Source organism: Plectrocnemia conspersa, unplaced genomic scaffold (assembly GCF_051122295.1).
Source record: "Plectrocnemia conspersa isolate PC_06_02 unplaced genomic scaffold, ASM5112229v1 ptg000011l, whole genome shotgun sequence".
Taxonomy (NCBI): domain Eukaryota; kingdom Metazoa; phylum Arthropoda; class Insecta; order Trichoptera; family Polycentropodidae; genus Plectrocnemia; species Plectrocnemia conspersa.
The window spans coordinates 18137857-18161157 of record NW_028277175.1 but is presented as its reverse complement, the minus strand read 5'-3'; the positions used below and the strand labels follow the sequence as shown (position 1 = coordinate 18161157).

At 28.9% G+C, this 23301-nt stretch overlaps 1 protein-coding gene across 4 annotated transcripts in view; it reads right to left on the bottom strand.

Moving 5' to 3' along the window:
- Window positions 1–23301, bottom strand: part of LOC148229773 (uncharacterized) — an 80804-nt gene that overhangs the window by 42360 nt on the left and 15143 nt on the right. The window lies entirely within an intron of this gene.

Here is a 23301-nt window from a genome sequence, read left to right as displayed (position 1 = left end):
TAGTATAAAATAACTATTTATATTTAAACTAAATAAACTGGTTCACTTTAGCGATGTTGTATTTTCGCTGGAACTAATAACGAATGCAGTGTATTGAACCTTATATACAAAAATAATAATCAATTATAAAAAAAAAAAATATAAACTCATTAGTAAATCACGAGTGTATAGAAATTATATAATAAAATATTATTTAAATTAAAGCTAAGCTCGTTATAAACGCAGTGCATGTGCAAAACTCGTTATATCCGATCGATAAGTCATTAGACCGCTGTTTCAAATCGTCGTATTAAAAATTGACAAGACCAACACATCAAAATTGCGAACTGAGGGGGAGCTATCAACAAAAAGTGATTATTAAAAATGGCCGACTCGCATATAAATTAACAATAAGACATGAGCCGAACCACAATGAATCAAAAATTTATTCTCCACCGAACGTTAAATATAAAAGTGTATGAAATGCTTTAATAAATCTGCATGACGTTTTTTAAAGGCTTTGCGTGCGATTAAAAACCCATATGGTTTAACAAAAATAATGGTGTTACGGTTAATTTGCATACATACATAATTCAATATATTAATTAATCGCTTATTTTATATATGAAAAATGTATGAATTTGCGTGTTTGTAACACATGCTGTAGAATGCTAGGCTATTTCAGTTAAATACAGATTTGATCTTGTGATTGAAGGGGCAAAGAGTGCCACAATTCAAAATATCGTTAGTAAAGTTACTTGCAATAATCCCTCTAGCTCTTAATTAAAAATAATAGCTAAGAACATATCTTGAAAGAAATATATTCAATCCAATCTTTTATTGATTGATTGTGATAACTATTATTAGTTTTTAAACATTATAACGCAATTTATAGAATTTTAACCTAATTTAAATAAACACTTATAGATCATAATATTTTCATGATACTTATGCCAAAACTTAGCTACTACGATTGTAATCGAATTATAATCAAACCAAAGTACCACTTCACAATTACACACCGACACCGCGAGTAACACTGAAAATAATCCCGTGGCGTATATAATTGCGAACCAAGCCATATGGCCCAAGTCCAAAAAATGAATATGCACTATGCTGTACTAGGGATAAGAGAACAGAAAAAAGAATAACATACAACGCTTGAAACTGCACTTTAGCACGTCCACGCGTTTTATATGGATTTTCTGAAAAGTCTTCCGAGCATGTGAATGTGTGCAGTTATAATATGTAGCTTTGGAGTGACCCAATTCGTCAAGAGGGTCGTTAACAGCAGATCCATGTGATCCATTTTTATTAAAATTTCAACAAGCTTGTAGGGTGTGCATGAGATAAAAATATAATATTAATTAAAGGGAAAGTATTGAATAATTACATTTTATTTCTTATAAGCAAATAGAAAATTAATAGTAGAAATATACAATACGACATTTTACCAAAAATGGTAGTCGCACACACACACACAAAAACGATAAAAAATAATCTAAATATCGTCATTAAAATTTTATTTGTAATTAATGTCTCTGTTGTTTCACAGTAACTCTAAACCAAACAAACTACGTCACAGAGAGCTCGTAATTAACACTCGAAAATATGTGAGCGTCACAAGCAGCTGAAATAATATTAATTGCAATGATTCATATAACCCGATTGTTCAGCAATTATCACAAATAAATAGCGGGATATTATGAATTTATGTATAATACATATTCCATGTATTATAAAATAATAATTTCACTTAAATCTGATACATTTATTGAATATAATCAAATAATGTGACATGCCAGATTGCTAATACATTTGCTATATTCATTGAACGGTATGATATCGTAATCTAATAATTAGCTAGCAATTAGTTAAGTTGTTCCGATAACCAATGAGTGGATTAGTACACTCAGATAGTAATTGAATTAGAGCTTATTTTATAATACAAATCAACGTTCATTGATTTGGTTATTAGAGATTTTATCATAGTCAAAGAGAAACATTATTATAATATAATTTAATAGAATAAACTGGTGTTAAAGACAACTCAAAGCTCATGATAATTATGATATCGCAGAAATTAACCAACCAAGATGTGTATAGTCTACATATGGCGCTAATGGTTCGTTACTTAAATTAGAATAATAACTTTGCGGGAGAGAATGAATCATAAATAATTGCGATACGATAGCAAAACTTGTAATATTTTTTATTATAAAAATATATTTATTTTAATACTTATATAAATAATTCTAATTAGTCAGATTTATAGTAATAAAATAATAATATAGGATCGATACTATATTTACATATAACAAAAAATTAAAAAATAAAAATAAACTCTTAGCTTTTCTAAGTTAACACTTATAAAATATTAATTGCTCTAAATTATTATATTTTTATATATCTATTCGAGAATTTCTCGATTAAAATGGAAAGTGATTTTCATTTTCTGATAATTATTTTTTCAATAGGGTTTTTCGAGATTTCTCTTAAAATTATTTTTATTAATAATTTAATTTTCAAGAATATTTTTAATGTTGTACAACAGATGCAATTTTAAAGACAAGTATTGGTTTGTCTCCTCTAAATGCACAGCAGCATTTAGAGCAGGTAGTAAGAAAAAAAACGGAGATTGACGATTAACACTCCGAAAATATTATTTGACAATACAAGTTTTATGACCGTTATTAGGAATTACGTTTAGCACACTTCCTTGAACATATTTCAGTCAAGAAAAAAATAAGAATATAATGATCAGTGCATTATTAAGTCTTTATTTAATTGTAAACAATGAAATAGGTTATAAACCAGTACACCCATACCTCGCTATACGGCCTTTCGCTATAACGGCCCTCTTCAATTAAGGCACGTTTTCGATATACGGCCTAAAATGTTTCGCTATAACGGCAAAAAAACTTTTTTTCGATGTCGATTTTTTAAAAAATTTAAAAATAGATTTAATTTGCAGAATTTTAAAATGAAAGGTGAAGCAGCTAGCGCCGATGAGGCCGCATCTAAGGAATATCCCAACATTTTAAAGGGAATTTTTGAAAGAGGGGTCATAAACCTGAACAAGTGTTTAACATAGACGAAACAGGGCTTTATTGAAAGCGAATGCCTGATTGCACGTACATTTCAAAAACCGAAAAATTGCGCCTGGTTATAAGGTGTCTAAAGAACGATTAACTTTGCTACTTGGTGCAAATGCCGCGGGTGATTTTAAGCTAAAACCACTTTTAATATATTTGTCCGAAAATCCAAGGCCTCTTAAAGGACTAAATAAAAATCAATTACCCGTCATATGGAGATCCAACAAGAAAGCTTGGATGACTAAAGCTACTTTAGAGGATTGGTTCAAAAATCACTTTTGCACAGAAGTGAAAAAATATTTGCGAGACAATAACTTAAGCAACAAGGCTTGGATAATTTTGGATAATGCACCAGGGCATCCTACTAATTTATCCGAACTATCTGAAGATGTCATGATTGAGTACCTTCCGAAAAATACAACAGCTCTGATCCAACCAATGGATCAGGGTGCAATAGCCACTTTTAAAGCATATTACCTACGCCGAACTTTCCGACAACTTATAAGGGAAACCGATGGTAAATCTTCAATTAAAACATTTTGGAAAAACTATAACATCAAGGATGCTGTTGACAGCATCAGTGAATCATGGAAGGAATTAAAATTAACAACAATGAACCATGTTTGGAAAAAAATATGGCCAGAATGTGTAAAAAGTACTGATGCGGAAGTTAATTGCCTTCCTGAAATTAGGCAAAACATTTTGGATCTAGCACATGATCTCGGCTTTGAAGGTTTGAACGAACGTGATGTGCTTGATCTACTTGAAGCTGATAGGGAACCCCTTTCATATAAGGAACTCATTCAATTGCAAGCAGAACCGGCATTTGATGAAGAGACAGAGCCTGTTGTATTCAAACAGCTAACATTAAAAAAATTGTCAAAAGCTTTTTCCTATTTCGAACAAGGAATACACATCTTCCTTGAAAACGATCCTGACGTCGAACGTAGTGCTAAAGTTTCTCGAGGAATTAACTCAGCCATTAGCTGTTATTAATCACTGAAGAACGAAAGAGACAAAAAGGCAAGATAAACATCGTTGGGCAATTTTTTTAAGCCAGGTCCATCCTTACCAGCGAAAAATGAGAACGACAGTGATCTGAAGGTTACCATTTCTTTATCGTCTTCAGATTAAAGCCATTTAAAAAAAAAATATATATGTATTCATACACATATTTTATGTAACATGAAGTTGTTTCATTTTTGTTTATGGATTATTGTTGGTTTTTGGAGTCTGTTATTATTTTATGTACAAATGTATGTACTTGTTATGTATGTATTTTTAATTTAAATGAAATAAAAAGATAAAATTCATTTTAAATGATAAACCATGTTACATTTTTATCAAATATGGAACCGATCATATTGAATTTGTATGAATTTGTATTAGAATAATTGATTCGTTATACGGCTTTTCGGTTAGCGGCCAAGTTTCGTGGAACGTATCTAGGCCGTAAAGCGAGGTATGGGTGTATTGTGTATTTAACATGTCTGTATACTATTGTACCCATGAATATTTCTGAAATAAACGCGTTAAAAAAAAAAGTCTTTATCAGGGATGAAACAGGAGTCAGTGTTTTCATATAAATGCTGAATAAATCATACGATTAGTAGATTATCGAAGGATAATATCACGTAATAGAAAGTGACGTTAATTATACAGGCGTTCAATATTTTAGTAATAGTAGTAGTTTGAAATAAATAAATAAATAATGTAATTATTATGTACTCGTATTTTTTAATAAACGTTTTCCATCTAAAAATATTCTTAGGTTAATCTGATCTATAATAAATCCAAGATGTATTAATAGAATTTATTAAGTTAAGAAGTATGACAACTATTCATCAAATACATATCGCTTTATACAGTGCCACAAGATGAAAGACTACCTCAATCTCATCCACGTGAAGCTCATCACATGCATCCGATCAAGATAAATCTTGCAAGCAAACACACACAAATAGCCTATATACGACGATGGTGTGTGCAATGTTGCGATCAGTGAACTTGGTACACATGAGCGCCGACCGGTTTTCCCGGTTCAGAGCACACGACACCTATCATTACCGGGTGCATACTGGTATACTATCACCGACATCCTTGATAATAACCACGCGATATTCGAGGATGCTTGACCGGATAACCATGTGGGAAATAGAAGAAATAATTTAATATTTCCTATAACGTTCCATTTGGAATCGGAATATATAGATAGATATATTCCACTTTGAAGTAAACCTTCACATATTCAAATATGGAGCAACATTGTTAAGAATATAGCGATTTTCGCACAATTGTGTTGACTCCATGAAGGATGTAGAAGTGTGACAAACTTTTTTACACTTTTTCACAAAAGATGTTTGAGGGATGTCGTAAACTAACTACTTGAATTTTGACATCGTTTTTATGATCATAATGGCTGTATGAGAACGAGCGTTGTCAAACAATATCAACACTTCTTTAAATCGCTTTCATCGAATGACAACTAGATAGCCAATCAAATCATTGTTCGTTTTAGTATTATTTAGTGTTATTAATAAATAAAATATTTAATATTCACAGACGATCTTCAGAAAGAAATATTCATTAGTGCTGTCATCTAAAGGTAACAGCTTAATTTGCCTCATTCAGAATTCTACGTTGATTATTTACTTGAACATAAAAATATCAGCAAAAATATTATTCAAAAGAAAAATGGTCTGAAAATGAAGCGATCATTGTCAACAAATGTGACGTTATGCCACATTTGTTGACAATATGCCATTTCAAAATTAATTTCCGCCGCGCGCTTTTATCGAATTTCGATTAACGAGCGCTCACCGTCAAATTATATTTGTACACACTGTAGTGTTTAGGATTTAATTTTAAACCACAATACGCTTAAATTACACGGAGCGGTCGTAATTTTAGCTCTGAAACGTTTATCGCTTAATTGTTTCACATTTGCAGACACGCAAACTTATAAATATTTGGGAAATTTACTCGTCACAATAATATTATATAATAATTTGTAACCAAGCTTATAGACGAAAATGCGAAATAGATCGGTCTTGTCTGTGTGAGTGATAGTGACGTACCAAAGTAATGATCCGAAAAAGGGGTTACTTTTTTTCGTTTTGTGCCAGCTATATATCGCGACTGTCAAAAACAATGGATAGTCGTATAAGCAATTCAATATGATTCTATAGTTAATATAATACATAAAAATGGGAATAACAACCGTTTTTCGTGCTTCTAATTGAGCGACAATTTTCGACAATGACGTGACACGCGAGTTAATGATTAGTCGGCTTAATGGTTTTGCGCGAAAATTATTATTATATACGGGAAGTTTCTATTTTATTGCTTGAGTAAATTGTCTTTTTTAATTACATCGGTCGATGGTAAAATGTATTTGTTATGAGATAAATTATTATGGAAAAAATATATATTTAGTAATATACACTCTATCATGTTATTATTAATATATTAATATTATACGATAATAACTCAAACTTTGACTGTCTTAATAATAACGCAGAGGCAGACTTGGTTGTCAAGATGTCACTATGAAACTTCCTAACAATTCAATAACTTTTGTTATTAATAGGATTTTAGTTTACTAATTATAATGCTTTACACAACTAAAGTTTTGTAATATGTTGTGCACGATAATGAAATTAAATTTAACGATTAACGATAAACAAAGATTTGTTCTAAAGTTCTAGTGTTACTGACCTAATTTTCAGTAAAATGATGTGGGAATACAAGTAGATTTTGAGAATGTTTTCGACATGGTTTGTCATGGGTTATTAGAAAAAAATTGTAAAATCTCGGTTGCACAGATGATTTAACTCGGATCGTAAGTAGTTTTTAGCCTATGACTGTCAATTTCTGAAAGAATATTTTACCTCTCAGGGATTCCTCAAGAATCTAACCTAAACTATTTGCTCCTCACATTATTTATTAATAACATAAGTACGGCATTTATAAATTATAGTAATATTCTGTAATTTCATAATTTTAGTGATCCGTGTAATAAATCTTAATGCGAATATTAAGTTTTATGAGTAAATTAACCATAAAGGGAATATAGCAAGCTATAAAAGACTCGAGCCATTGAATGGTCGAATTGCAGCTATCGTAAAGTTATTAATTTACCTGTGAAAAATGTTTTTATGTGCTGTTTTTTATATAGATGTTATGCCTTTATAGAATTTGCCCCAAAAGCTAATTTATCTAATATGAAACATGCAATAATAAATTTATTACTTATTAGTATGTCAAAAACAAGACTCACAAGCTAAATGAGCTAACAACCCATTTTTAAGATATTTTTTTGCTGTTTAGTCAAATAAATATTGATATTTTATTTAATTAAAATAAATGTCCGATTGTGTTTTTTATGAGTAAAATATAGAAAGAGTTTGATTTTTTTTCAATAATATTCTATAAAAAAAAAATATTTTACTAAATATTAATATTATAATTGTATACGTCGGGGGAATATTTGATAGTAGTATGTAGTGTGAGCTACAAAACGTGTCATTATAAATTGCAAAGAAACTCTAGTATCATAAGTTGTTTTTAAAGTCTAAAGTCTAAACAATACTTTCAAAGTTTAAATTGCCATTTTGCCACATAAACTTTTAGCAAGTATAACGGCAATCTTACCATTACTTTCGAACGTTACGTTGTATAGTTGTGAGCGCTGAAAATTTAGTTGCTCCATTGTTAAACATCACAATGCCGTCTTTTACGAGTTTCTATATGTATAAGGAAACGTTCTTTTCGAACGTATAAGGACTCAGTCAATTGAAAAATAACAGAGTTTTAAAAGAGTAACAATGGCGAACGGCACTGTTTCAAACTCTCGATATGTAGTTCGACGAACAGTTAGATCGCTTTGCGAAACCATCAAATCCTTATCTTCAAACCTCTTCAGCGCACACTCGTCTGGCAGGTCGTTAAACATTGCGAGTGCTGAGAAGATGGAAGGTTAACTCATTCCAAATTATATAACATATTACAAGGATACTCGGAAAGTAAAGATACAAAGTTCAAAAATTATTTGGCGAGTGAGTTACAATACTTTAAAAAAAACCTTTGTTGAGATATCAACATAGCTACTATAGAGCATAATATATGTTGTGAACCTGAGAACGAGTTTCTAGAATCAAGTCTCACGCCCGCTCCCATTTTGGTCACCCAACGCGCGCAGAAATTTCGAAAGCCTTACAATTCCGTTTCATAAAGTGTATATGCTACTCTTACCACACTGTTTAACAATTATTAAATGTTTTAAATTAATTCATCATAATTTTTTACATCATTATAATATATTATATTGGCATTTCTATACATTTTAGCATCCGTTTCATGAAAGACTTGGATTTGCCACGGCCATTTTTAATACGAAGTTTCGCCACGATTCGGCGAAGAATATCTTTCGATTTTCTTCAATCATATGAATATATTGCTTTGTGTAGTTGAATTAATAGACTATCCATAAAATTATTAATCTGATTATTTGGGTGCAGGCAGTTTCCCTATATGGTATACGAGGTTTTTTATTCATACGATATACATATGATGATATATAAGATTTATTGCCAATTGAGCCAAATAATTATCAAAAAAAATCGCTCGTGTGTCAAAACAAAACAGTATAACACGTTAGTATCGAAAACGTGTCCAACAGCTGGTGATCGTGTTTGTTCACAATACAGAAACAATGGCGAGAAGATTGAAAAGGCTCGAGAGCACTTATCTTTATGGTAAAATATGCAACGCAGGTGGGATGCCGTATCGCGAACAGCCATTGTGAATCGAGAGACGTGTGCAAATTTTCTCTTTTAATAAAAATAATAATACTCGAATGCGATATATTTCAGTTATGGGGAATGTATCGCAGTCTTAAGGGGATTTCGTGAAAAGTTTTAATTAAAAAAACACGCGCTTCAATTACAAACAAGCGTGAACATCAAACGACAACGTGACTCGTATTTTAATTGAAACGCTACGTTAAATAAGGACATGTATTCAGTTTTTCTATCAGAGTGAAATAAAGTTTATGTTTCAATTTTGTTAAGCTAGAGCAGATCGACAAATAGAGATAACGAGATAATATACTTCACTAATCGCACGGTTCAAGTCACTTACTACCGACATCTTAAAGATCAGTTTGCGTGTTGAGTTAAACTTTAGTATATTAATAAAATGTTACATATCAATCAAGCATAGTATAACAACCATGCCAGATTATTTATTATTTATTGGTATTTTGGAATAGATTATAAAAACGACTTTTTAATATGTTACTCTTAGAAGTTTGAGTAATTTTAGTAAAAATATAAAAAATGTAGATTTCTGTAAATACAATTAGTTGTAGGTATATGTTCAAAATGTTCTATAATATATTATATAGAACATTTTTACCATGTTTAATTCTTCATATAGCCATTTGAAAAAAAAACGTTTGTTTTATAATTACTTTTTATTTTTAAACTATTTTTTACTTTATGACTTATTCTGTCAAAATTTTCTCAAAAGACTATAAATGTGGTATATTAAACCAAAAATATTAGTATAATTAATTACTTTAATAAACATTATTCGTATGGATTTAAAAGAGATAAAAAATTCAATATCAGTCATTGAGAATTCCACAGCTGCACAATAATAACTCGGAGGTATGAGTAATTTCCGTTATTTCGGCAATTATAAAGTGTTTTGTTGATATGGCTATTAGTTGATATTGATATGGCTGTAATATAACATAGAGATAAGAAAATAAATTTTGCATAAAATTGGCACAATTAGGTTGTAACAAGGAAAATATTAACAATCTGCATTTTAAATCACATAGCTTAAAATATTGTTTTATCAATAATCAATTTATCAATAATAAAATATTAGAATATTCAGATTAAAGTCTCTGATAAATGACAAAAAATAGAGAAAAATAAACATTTTTTTAAATTTCAATTAAATTTCTAATTCAAAAAGATTGTTTTACCGCAGTTACAATTTTTTATGTTTTAAATAGCGGCCATTTTAAAAAATATAGCGGTTAAGACTGGACAATAAATTTACCAATGATATTTAGAAAATCTATTTTTATAATTAGTTTCACATCGATATCATTAAAATTACGGTAGTCCCCTAAAAATCATAAAAAATGTAAAAAAAATATTTTTATTTTTAAAAAATTTTATTTTACTATTTTTGTATGTTTAAAATTAATTATATATTAAAATTGTTCATAAATTCATTAAAATTTACACCTGAATAAATGTTCATAGTGTAACATTAATCATGTTTATCTCAATAATTAAGTGACATTCGAGCTCAGAAAATGGGTGCCGTGCGAGCTGTTAAACATACATATTTAATTGTAATTAAATATGTATTACAAATGTCAAATAGGCAATATCATCTGATGATTTATGAATTTAAATATGCCTACCCTAGAATAGCTCTGCCATTGTATAAAATATGCAGTCAAAGATATAACAGTTACGTTGTCATAAGTTGTCTATTTACTTAAATAAATAATTATTTAATTTTTATGTTTTTTTTTTTAATAAGATAAAGTGTCTACTATAAATTAATTTTGACCAATAGAAGAGCGCAAAAAACAATTATCCCTTCTCAAAAGACAAAAATCTACGTCAAAATCAATAAAATCGTGCCGTAACCGTCACATTCCCACTGCGACTTAAATTGATATTATTTTTCATAATTAATGAAATACATCAAATGTTCGATAATAATAAAAATGATTTAAAAAAATGTCTGGAAACTTAAGTTGGGTCAACCTTTATATATGATATCCTTAAGCATAAATAATATATCTCAAAAATCTATCGTACAACTGAAGGACTACTCTTGATTAAAATAAAACATTCAACGTAAATAATCCTCGCTACGTTATAGACCACAAAATAATAAATATATGATAATTGATTCATTAACATCAACTTTACGATTCAGAATTTAATTATCTCAAAATACATATGTCTAAATATTAGTTGAATTAAAAACAGCAATTTAATTTGTTTAAAGAAAATATATACATAATTGTAAAAACAAAACGTTTTAGATTGAGAACCATGGATAATAATTTACACGTCTAGGTTTTGAGCGGCTGGTACAGATTGGGCAAAAAAATTTCTAAAATCAATAGATAGATTTTACGACGAATTTTAGTAATTTAACAGTTCCAGGTAAAATGAATAGGAATTACCGTGATATATTGATAGAAGTATCTAATAAAATAAAATACTAGAAATTTTATCAAGTCATTTAAAATGGCTTCAAAAAATAGAAATTATATTGAGCATGATATAGATGCCTTTGAAATGTGATGGTAAAATCATTTTGGGGATGACATACAAGCGTTTAAACTAGCGTGATTCATTACTAACCCTTTGAGTGTTATAATTTATACACAAATTTTGTTAATTTATTTTACATCTTTTTTTTATATTATTCGGCTTTCAGAATTTTATGTATTGTAAAAGGAAAAACTCACTTTTCGGCCTCGGAACTAAAATTCTTCTAATCCTCACACACATTATGTATATATATATATAAAACATTTATAGTTATAACACACCAATCCGAATATTTGTATTCAGTCAAATCGAACAATGACATGAGAAATTATTGAAAATTATTGTCGCGCACACAAAATTATTGATACTGTTGTCATGTCGATATCGGCCATCTTGTTTTATATTTGAATTCTTATTTTTCATTGGTCGAAACAACAGAATGCATTACCGGCAGCTCGAAAATCAATCGAAGCAAATTCAAATTTTATTTTTATTAATATAATTAAATATATTTCTTTTGTTACACCGTTTATACAAAGCGATTCGATTTACAGAGTATTATATAATTTTAATGTTTTTTTTATTTATAAAGAATAATAATAATAATTTAGATGTGGGATATTTTCGTATAGTAACACTATAAACATGTAGTACGTTTGACGAGGGGTACATAATTCATTTCGCATCGAGAACATCAAACGTAAATTGTACCGTGCGTTTTTCAATTAAGCCTCAGAGGTTGCTACGTTTCACGTTGAAAATTAAATTCTGCTCGTTAGGCGCGCGCTCACAGCGCCGTCAACGAAAAACGGCAAAAAAGAAAGCTACGCATTGACGTCACGGGTCGCAGGCGCGAGCTTTCCGGCTATGATGAAAATTACAACAAAAGAATAGAAAAAAACAACGTATACGAGTGGAGAGCTTAAAATAATTTTGGCAAAAGCTTGACAAATTAAACATACGTATTATATATTTTTTTTAACTAGAGACACAGAAACGATAATATACGACCTTCACCTTGAAAAGTGGTATATTATTTCAGTATCGGATCTTGTTACGCTTGTAATGATGTGAATACGAGAAATCTACATGGATATGCAATACTGACATAATAAATATTACAATGAATGTATAGTCATTTAGTTAAAGCTTTTATTAATTGTAGGAATAACGTCTAGAATGACGTAACCCTATTTATCAAGGTTCACAGCATTTTGATTATGAAATGGCTGATGACGTGCATTGATAAAGTATGTGTTTCCTGAATTATATTATATTTTATAAAAAAAACTAATTAACCATTTGATTTATAAAAGCTTTAATAATTACTAACCATTCAATATAACCATTATAGTTCATTAAACAAATTACTTTTAAATCAATTCATGTAATTTATCTTTGTGCCATAATAAATGTACAACTTCGTTTTGCAGTATTATTAGAAACTTAATATTATCTTATTATCTATTTTTATTTTATTATATTTAATGAAAACATGTGATAATCATATTATATATGTATGTATTTAAGCCATGTACATGAAAAAAAATACTATACCATCAACAAGACTAGTCCTTTTTATTAAAAATAATATATTAAACTACCAGAGGATTCATTAAAGCAACTCAATTAGTAGGTATAATGATAGACGTTGTATGAATGTGATTTTACTGTTCTTGGAATATGTCGACATTTTAAATAATGTACAGCTTTTAAATGACTTTTATAAAAACAAAATTTTGTATGAATTGAGTTGGCTGATGAATTTAACTATAAAAAATAATGATTCTAGACGTTACAATTCAATTCTCGTAACTAAATCTATGTTTGTCCGAAGGCCATTTAAAATAGCAAACGTTTAATAAACTTTTTTTTTCGATTTATTAGAGCATATTTTTGTAATAGCATAAAGCAAACACTAACAAATTTTCCATTGATACATTTACATATTAAATATAATTTTTTTTTAAACATATGCCGGAACTCACTTCTTGTCGAGCGTTTTACTAAAAAAATTAAATGCGAGATTTATTTATTTAAAAATTTATTGATATGAGAGTACTGGTCAAAGTGTATTGAAACCGAATTTTGCTCAATAAGAGGGCGCAAGAACAATTATCACTTCTCAGAAGTAAAAAAATCACGTCAAAAGCAAAAAAAATAGTGTCGGCACCGTCGCAATGGGAACGATCGATATATTTTCATAAGTTGAGTCCAGATACATTTTCACCAGTAGATATATATTTCTACTAGCGAAAATATAATTTAACTGATATGCTGCTCTAATATGGATAAGTATTAAACAAGCCATTTGCAATATCCGTAAAAATTGGTATATGAAAAATATTTGTTGTGAAGAATTGTAAGCGTAAATATCTTAAAGCACTTTATTCAAATGATTGCTGTACTCTTTACACTAATGCTATAAACTTAAAACTATTCTTTATTTCGGTGTTTTTATTTTTTTTCAATAGCATGAAAGGTTTATGACATATCAGCCTTCAAAAAGTATTTTATTTTTGCGCCACCTGTAGCGTTTATGTTTATTTAATAGTATATAAAATAGTAATTTGTCAGTTCAATAATAGTATTATTTGTTTATTACTATAGTTTTAGTATATATCTATTATAATAAATTTATTTAAATTGTATTACATTTAACAACTAGTATATGTGTATATTAGTATTATTTATCCTTTATACATTGTTACGTTAGGATAAGTTTACGTCGATGTTCTAACTGATAGGGATCGAGTATGTTTATAAACAATGTAGAGATCGTATTTTTGGATTCACTACATGTAGTATTCATAACGGAGCAAGCGTACATTTCCCTTGAAACTGTGCTGACGTCACAATGCGGCAAGACTTATTGGGGTGGGCCCGTACCCTCACGTGCCACCGGGAGACGTCGCCAAACTTTCTCTTTTATCCCGAATGGTAATAGGAAAACGTATGAAAAGACCGGGAAAATGAAAAAAAGTAACTGTAAAGGGTAATAATGGGGAGAAGGGGAAATTTCATATGCATTGTGCTCAAAATCTTGTCAACCGCACACACGCACTCTTACACTTTGATTAATGATCCGATTAATAATAACTTGTCACATTTTTTTTATCTTTCCATTTTAAATTTTTTTTTTCATAGCTAAACATATTTTTTAATCGACGCTTTTACTAATACATGGTTCAGAGTTAATTAAGTGAGCATGTGGCTTTTTTATTTATTCGTCAAGCGCTAATGAGGGTCTGTAATTAATTACTGAACGAAGCTCCGTTAATAACGAGCAACAAGCGTCGCGTATCACACTACATTTTGACATTTGAACACAATCACACCAAAAAATGCCACTTCAAAGCTTAAAATATATACGTCAATAATATCGATAATACTTATTGAATTTCCCAAGAGGAATTGTGATTTATCCGCGGATAAATTGGCATCCGATCCCATCTTAATAATTCCACTCACGCCCCATAGATTCACTGGAAGATTATGTATTATTTACTATCGTGTTATACAATTCGTCAATATTATCGTAGAATAGACTTCGAGATAGTTATAGTTTGGCCTAGAAAATGTCAAAATAATACATGTAAGCATTATTTTATATTTAAAGGTTACATGTCTACAGAAGTTGCTTACTTATGTATTTATAATACATATTATAGAATAGTGTCTCGAACATTATTCGTATACAATTATTAAACAAGTCTGAAAATTCATATTATATAAATCTCTTAATGGTTATTAAGTATTATTTAATCTCAATACCGTCTCTGTATTTATCAAATCACCCGTTTATTGCCAGTTCGCAAAGCTTTAATGCGCTCAAAGCCGGCAATAAACTTCAATCTAGTATTTATATTTTTAATCTAGCCAAAGTGGATGAAATACCGATTCCTCGGCATAGAATCCATTCGCGTCGGTCAAGTAAATGGATTCGATTTAAAACGACTGGCCTTTTGAATTATTAAACTTTTCCGGATCAGCGATCCTCAAACGTTTGTTGACTTTCATCTTTTATTGACTGAGATGAAAAAAATATATATTTCTAAAATCGAGTCGATAAATAAATAAAAACATAAAAGCTGATCAATACGACACATTATATGCATATATTTTCTTTCGCTATTTACTTTTTAGATATAATAACATCAATAGATTGTTAAAAATATATATGTATGTGTAATTTACAACTTTACTTTGTGAAGCAATCCTATGATATCAGCATAATTATACTGAAAGGCATACATCACGATTTAAAAGTGACGACATCGGCAACATTTTTTTATAGTACTTAATATAAAGTTCAGAGCAATTCATTCACTTATGTACATATTTTAGAACAAAATACAAAATAAAAGAAGCATAGCATAAATATGTATACTTCAGTGAGGCTTTCGTATCTTAAATAAATTATAATTAAAAAGTTTATTTCCAAAGTGTTACATAATTTACGGCGACAAACTTTATAAGAAGCTGCGAAGTAATAAACCATAAAAAATGTTTCAAAGTTATAAATAAAAATATTGCTTGACTTTTTTGATTAAAACTGAAGTATAAATAAAACTACTCATACATAATTTTCATGTGTTTTTTTCCGTTATAGAGTAGATCCCCAATAACACGGTAAATTAGGAACATGCTATTACTTTATGTGTGAGCGAGCTAACGGCAGGATATCTTACCACACGCGCCTGATTCGCTCAAAAATGTGTATTATCTAGTCCCCTGATTACACGCACCCAAATAGCACGTCCCAAATTTACCGTGATATTGGGGGTCTACTGTACATATACATATTTAGAGTTTTATTAAAATTGTAATTTATACATATTTTATATAATTTGCAGATTATATTTTATATGAATTACTCTTTGTTATAATTATATCACTTCGTTGGGATAAAAATAAATGATATTTTTCAGCCACCAAAAACAATAAATATTCGTTATTTGCAACTATTCGAATATCGAATAGTAAACGATTATATATTTAGTAATGATTATTGGTTCATACACATAAAAAGTATCAAGACTATATATTTTAATTTAAAAAATAATAGAGCATTAAATGTATCGAGACGAAGCTTCATTTTAATTTTTCCTGCTGCTGAAAATACTCATTTTCTACTGTTAATATGGATTTATTGTCCGCAATGTATTGTAGCAACCACAACTTGATATGCTTAGCAAATATAATATATCTCTAATAAATTACTGTGAACAGACTTAAAATAAATATTATTTGTCATGCTTCAGAAGAGAATTAATTACAGTAATTGAAAAAGTCCACAGCTAAATAATATTAAAAAAAACACTCATTAGCTAAAAATACTGCAGCAGTACATCGGACAAAAATTGACTACCTGCGTTGTTAAACTGTGTATAAATTAAAACAATAAAAATATTTCATCACAAATATAAACTATTATGCGAATAGTTATACGGTTACAAATATACTGTTCGTACAATAGTTGCTGAGATTATTTGTAGTGAAATATTTAAATTTTTTAATTTCTAAAAATACTTGTGGACAACTACGTTGTATTAATCTATAAGTATTTTTTCTAGTAGCGCTATTTACAGCCCAATTGTACCATTTTTTCTTTTACGAAATTATGTTATGTATAACATCCATGGCTATAACAAGTAATAGTAAACAAATAAAATAATAAAAAAACACTGTGTAATTGCCGAAATTACAGTTAATATTGATCCTGTCTGGTTATATTATATAAAATTAAATTAGGTGTGTATGAACCTATTTTTAATATTAAAACCATAATTTTCGATTCACCATTACCTTTATCCAAATATTTTATCGTTTACGATTCGATATTCAAATAGCTAAAAAATAAAAATAAATATTTGTAAACTAGTAATAATGAACCATGAATTGTACATATTTAAAAAAAAAATTTAGCATGTAAATTTGTGTATCTTATCTTTATGGCAGTACTATTAATATTCAATGAGCTTCTAAAGACTAAAAACATATAAATTATGTTTCAATCTTAATTTTAATCAATGTATAATTCGGAAAAACCAAATAAACTCAATATTTGAGGGAATTTTTTTTTATCAAAATCATTACTTTTGGATGAATATGATTCTTTATGATTCTAAGAAAAAATATGGTTAATTAGCTTTGTATGTCTCAATAATAAGTCATTGCATGAAAATTAAAATAATACATATAAAATCAGCGGTAATTTTACATATAAAAAAATTATAATTGTTTTTACCTTTCCATGACATAAATTCTAAAAGCAATACATTACTTTAAATTTAGTTAATATACGAAGACATTTTTAATTTATTTATTAAATTTTTATATTATCTACGGTTATGAGTTAACACGTTGACGAATCGCACAGTATCCATCTCGAAGCACTTACTCTAGCAATTTGCTAGCGTTGATCACGTGGATAATTTAACGGGAAACGATCGTTTTCAATTACGCGACCCTCACAAAGTGATTGATTAATTCGTTGCGAAACCTGCTATAAATAATATCCGTACATTTACGAACTACACAAAAGTTTAACCGAACCTATTCTTGATTGAGATGAATAAAATATTGTCTCTTCCGTAATTTTCGATAACCGTTCGTGTCAGAAACGGTTCGCGAAAACCGTTCTAGACAAACAAATGCTTTAAAGCCTTAACCCGTTATGGCCTATCCATTGACATTGACCTCGAATTGGCAAAAAAGAACAGAAACACCACTGTGCCTGCCGCAATGCTGTGCCAGTTATCTGCCAATGCAGCGCAAAATTATTTTAAAGCCACAGTGTACAGTTATTACTGAAACTGCGTCGATTTATAAGTTTAATAAACAGCAGAAGGTACCATCTATATATCATTCATTTGAGAGGTTAGATATGCTACGGCGCCAAAATCAACTAATTATATTAAAAATATGAAATAGTAAAATATTATTTCAATCATTCTCACAATAAAGCTTTAGTTACAAATTACAAAAATACAGACAAATTTGTAAATATCGCTTCGTTTGATTGTATCATACTGTATGGCTGTCAATGATTCACTGAGCTCTCAGAAGAATAGAAAAAGGAAGCATTCTATACTTTATATAACAAAACGTTGCCTTAATGTTATATACATACTGTTAGTTATTCTATTATACATTGAGTCACAGAAATCGAAGGCTTGGCATTTTATACGCTATGGAAAATGTATACATATTTCAGATTATATACACGTATATATAGAATGTAAGCTTATTGTCTCTGTTTAATTGCTTAAAAACAATTTTTTTATGTAAGAAGATTATTTTCCTATTCACATAAGAATTTTTTAAATACTTGTGTATCTATTTTGTACTACTTAACATTTTAACCTCTCTTGGAAAGCATCCAACTTATTATTTTTAATTTATCTTTAAATTCAAAATAGTGTATATTTTTATTTTTTGCCAATCGTGAACCCTCAGATGACACTTTAGATAGAACAATTATTAACCTAGTTCGGCAAGGTGCCAACGATTAGACACTTAAAAAGTTGAAAATAAAAACAGCTTATGTGCTGAAAAAAAAAAAAGATTGAACCTTGCTCTGCAACTTTCTTAGCCGAGTTTTATTGTGCTACATTTTTTCATCAAATCAAATCTGTATATAAATTACTATCATATTCAAAACATGACATATTGAAACCGTATATGAACATAGATTATAATTTCTAATAGGCTTAAAATTAATATCACTCATTCTATACATACAACAAATCGATAACGATAAGTACAGATATTATTAAACAAGTAAAAGTTCTACTATAAAATAACTTCTATGCTATCGATTATTCCATAAACATTATTAATATTTTTAATACATTAAATTGACATACGCTATCTTACTATCAGACTTTTAAACGATATTATTTCATTTCAATATGAATAATTAACTTAGTGACAAACGTAGTTTACTTGGTACATATTTTACATTTTTTGGTTATACACACGTGTATGTTTATTATACGTGTTTCTCACGCAACATTTTTAACTAAAATTAGAATTCCGCATTTAATATTTGTTGAATAATGAAATGTTTTATATTATATAATACGCTAGCACTTTCTTAAATCTTTAATTTTGAAGGTAGTTATAAAGGTCCGGTAACATTGAAATATACTGCTATTATATAGTTTTTATTTTTAACCTTTATTGCAGTATGTGTATATTTTTACGGTGTAATCGGTATAATAAAGTAAAAAACAGCACTGAAAACAATGAACGGAAAAACTACACAATTCTAACTATTATCCACGGAGCGTGTTTTACTATTATAAATGGAGGCAAATAATTGAGGAAGACACAATTGAATGTTTAATGACACGTGTAAACAGTCGCGCACGACACAAACGTAAATTAATATAATTAATATTCGCATAAATTACAAGCGATCAAAACGGATTATTATCGCAAATTTGCAAATTCTAGTGAAACTATGTATTTCGGTTAAAGCAGTCTTTCCCAAAATTACAAAATAAAATAAAATAAAACAACTACAATATAATATGAAAAGATAAGATCAGTTGATTAAAAAATCTGATGCACACAGAGACTGGAATCTCTAGAGTAAAACTCTCTGTAAAATCATAATGTGTCGGTTCCTCACTGGCGTGAGGTACCGCAGCTAGTAAATATGACATTTTCTTAAGATCAATATTCTATTCCTTAGAATTGCAGACCTTGATTTGAGAAGCGCAGGGTTAAAACAACTATAAATGAGTTTGTTTACGGTATAACAATTTTCGATACAACATCGAAACATAAAGCCTTCAACGCCAACGGGGAAATTTCTGTTGTGTGTTTGTGTTTCATGTTATAATACATCGTGTAATATAATATTATGATACATTTACAATTTCATTATGAAACAACATGTGACATCTTGGAGATGTATTCGTTTCATGTTAAAAATAGCATCACAAGGTTCAAAATATCAAATTTGCATGTTAACTGTAATTCGCGAAGAAGACTTGGATTATATAAATGTTTATAAAGCCGAAACTTAAAATCTTATGTTTAGATGAAGGTCGTTGCGTGTTTATGTATTTTCCTTTTGATCGCTCATTTTCAGCTTTTCTGTTCAGTAATAAAAAAAACTGCCACCTATAAATTTATAAATTGATTTTTCTATTAATAGAGCGCAATGTATTTAAAATAGAATCTAGTATTGAAGTTGATATTTATATCAGGCACGTTTTAATTTTATTCTATTTCTACAAATAGTATATAAGCATTATAAACTATAATTTATTCACTTATTCGAATATTAATCCCAAAATAATTTCCTAGTAGAAAGCTTAAAGATGTTTCTGATGGAATATGTAAATTAATACTAGATTCTTAATTCGCAATCTATAGACAATATATTCTTTGAAACGCTTTACATACTATTCGCATATGAAAATTAGCAAAAATGTAACACTTTTTGTGTTCTTTCATGTCCTATAATAACATTTTTTACGCACTTTTGTGTGTGCCTCTTGTCCCGATAAATTGAATTGGTTCACCTACATATGTATATAATAGTACCGTGTAAAAAGCAACTTTACGCAATGACGTCACAATACAAAAACTCGACTCAATTTCCTCTCAGAGATGTAAGTATTATTTATCGAAGCGATAAAATATAAAATGGCAGTCGAACGAAAAGGGTTTCATATAAAGAAAACATGTTACGGACAGATAAATGCGCATCAGCTGGAATATATAGGATGATCAAAAATGCTCATGAACTGTTAATGTTACATAAAAAATGTACACTACTACTATCATTTGTGAACATAGAGTTATAGGAACGTCTGTAAATTTTGTATGAATTGATACGAATTGGAACCCAAGTTCAATCTCCTAATAATATAAACAATTTTTTTGTTATTTTTTATGTACCCTACAAAATCCGCTTTTTATTATTTTTATTGGACTAGAGAAAATTGTATAAAAATAAATATTTATAAAAAAAAAAGTAGACCTTATAATTAAAACAATACACATTAAATTACCGGCAATATTACTTATTAATTAATCTATTTTACCTTTGTAGCAAATATTTTTAATGATAACATATACAAAAATGTTGGTCAAGTGCTTATTTGTACTTTAATATTAAGATTTTATTTTTCAACAATTACGATGATAGTTTGTATGAAACATTTACATTATAATATAATATGATATGTAGATTTCGCAATGATAATAATATGACTCCTATATTTTATAAATAAAGTAGACTTTTAAGTGCTTTCCTAAGCTGCCTTTTTAATCACGGTCGTTGAAAAAAATAAGGTCACCGCAAAAAGGGTTATACATCTGAGCGCGAGACATCAAAGACGTCGTTACTCGTTAAAATAGTAAAGAAAAAGGAAAAATAGAGCTTTCTTGCTCTGGAGGTTTCAACGTGCGACGTTTGCGACTTTTTTATATTCAGAATTCTATACTAGTGAATTTTATACGTCTTCTATAGGTATTGAGAGAAAGAAGAGGCAGCCAGAAAATCAACCCTTTGAAACAAGCTTTATTATTTCAATCGGAGCTTAGTATATGAATGAATAATTATAATAAAATTAAATATAATAAGCAAGACGCTGACAATATGATATTGATAGCGATAAACATAAGTGCACGACTTTGATTAGAAAACGTTATTCATTCCACCCACAGCTCAATTTTATTTATCTAATTTTAGGATAAGTTTTCTAGCACTATTGTATGAGAAAATAAGCTGTGTGACCTAGTTGTTAATCAAGAGTTAAAAATAATTTGTGTTAAAAAGATTAATATATAATAGATTTAATTTATGAATATGTATAAAAATGCTAAAAAAAACTATATTTACTCAGTGATTCACAAACATTTTCTATTCCCGCCGCCCTTGCTGAATATAAGTTTTTCCAAGGCTTCTACGACAAATTGTGTACAAGAACACAGTCAATACAATTATGGCAATTCGATAATACGGACACACTTTGAGTGCCACTGTTTTCCTAAAGTTATGAGACTGGTTTTTCACACTGTTTACAATACAAATATAAGTTGCTAAGTAACAAAAACAAATAAATTCATATACAATATTAATTGAGTTTTTAAATTTACGTATCTTGAATATTATTCATTACAGTTACTTTACTAAATCTATACCAACCAGGTGAGACAATCAGATCTAATGAATACATAAAAATATTAACCACCAGAATTTTCAATCTGGGAATCTAAATAATTAATTAAAAATTGGTATGTGTATTTTAATTTATAATACAATAAGTCTGTCCGTATTTTATGAGAAATTTATATTTTTAGCATAGTCCAGTTTCCATATTTTATATGTAGTTCAGATTCCATGTTTTCTCAGAAATAATTCAGAAGAAACAGGTTGAAAAAATTTGCACTAAGCAGACTTAGTTATTTTATTGTTTAAAACTACTCACTAAACTCGACCAAGCGAACAATACACGTAAGCAAATAAAATTGCAATATAATAATAGTGAAGAACAAAACTTTTAGTATTCATTACTTATTATAATGAATGTAGACAACATTATGTTTAATATCCAATATTAAACCAGCATGAAAAGTCAGTGATGTAAGTCAGTTTCTAATACATGAAAATCCTGGGTTCAGATCTTATATGGAACATATGTTTTTTTCATTTCTATCATAGATTGAAATTAGTAATTATTTTATAAATATAATTCTGATCGCTCATCATAAATTTGGTTTTCCTAGATTTATTGTATTTCACGGATAAATATCGTGACGAATAATTAAAATTAAATCAAGCATAGTAACAAAGCTAAAATAATAGTTTACAATTATTAGAATATATGTCACTGATCTCATGTTGATTATGTCTACCCCGCATTGGGCTATAACCTAATGCA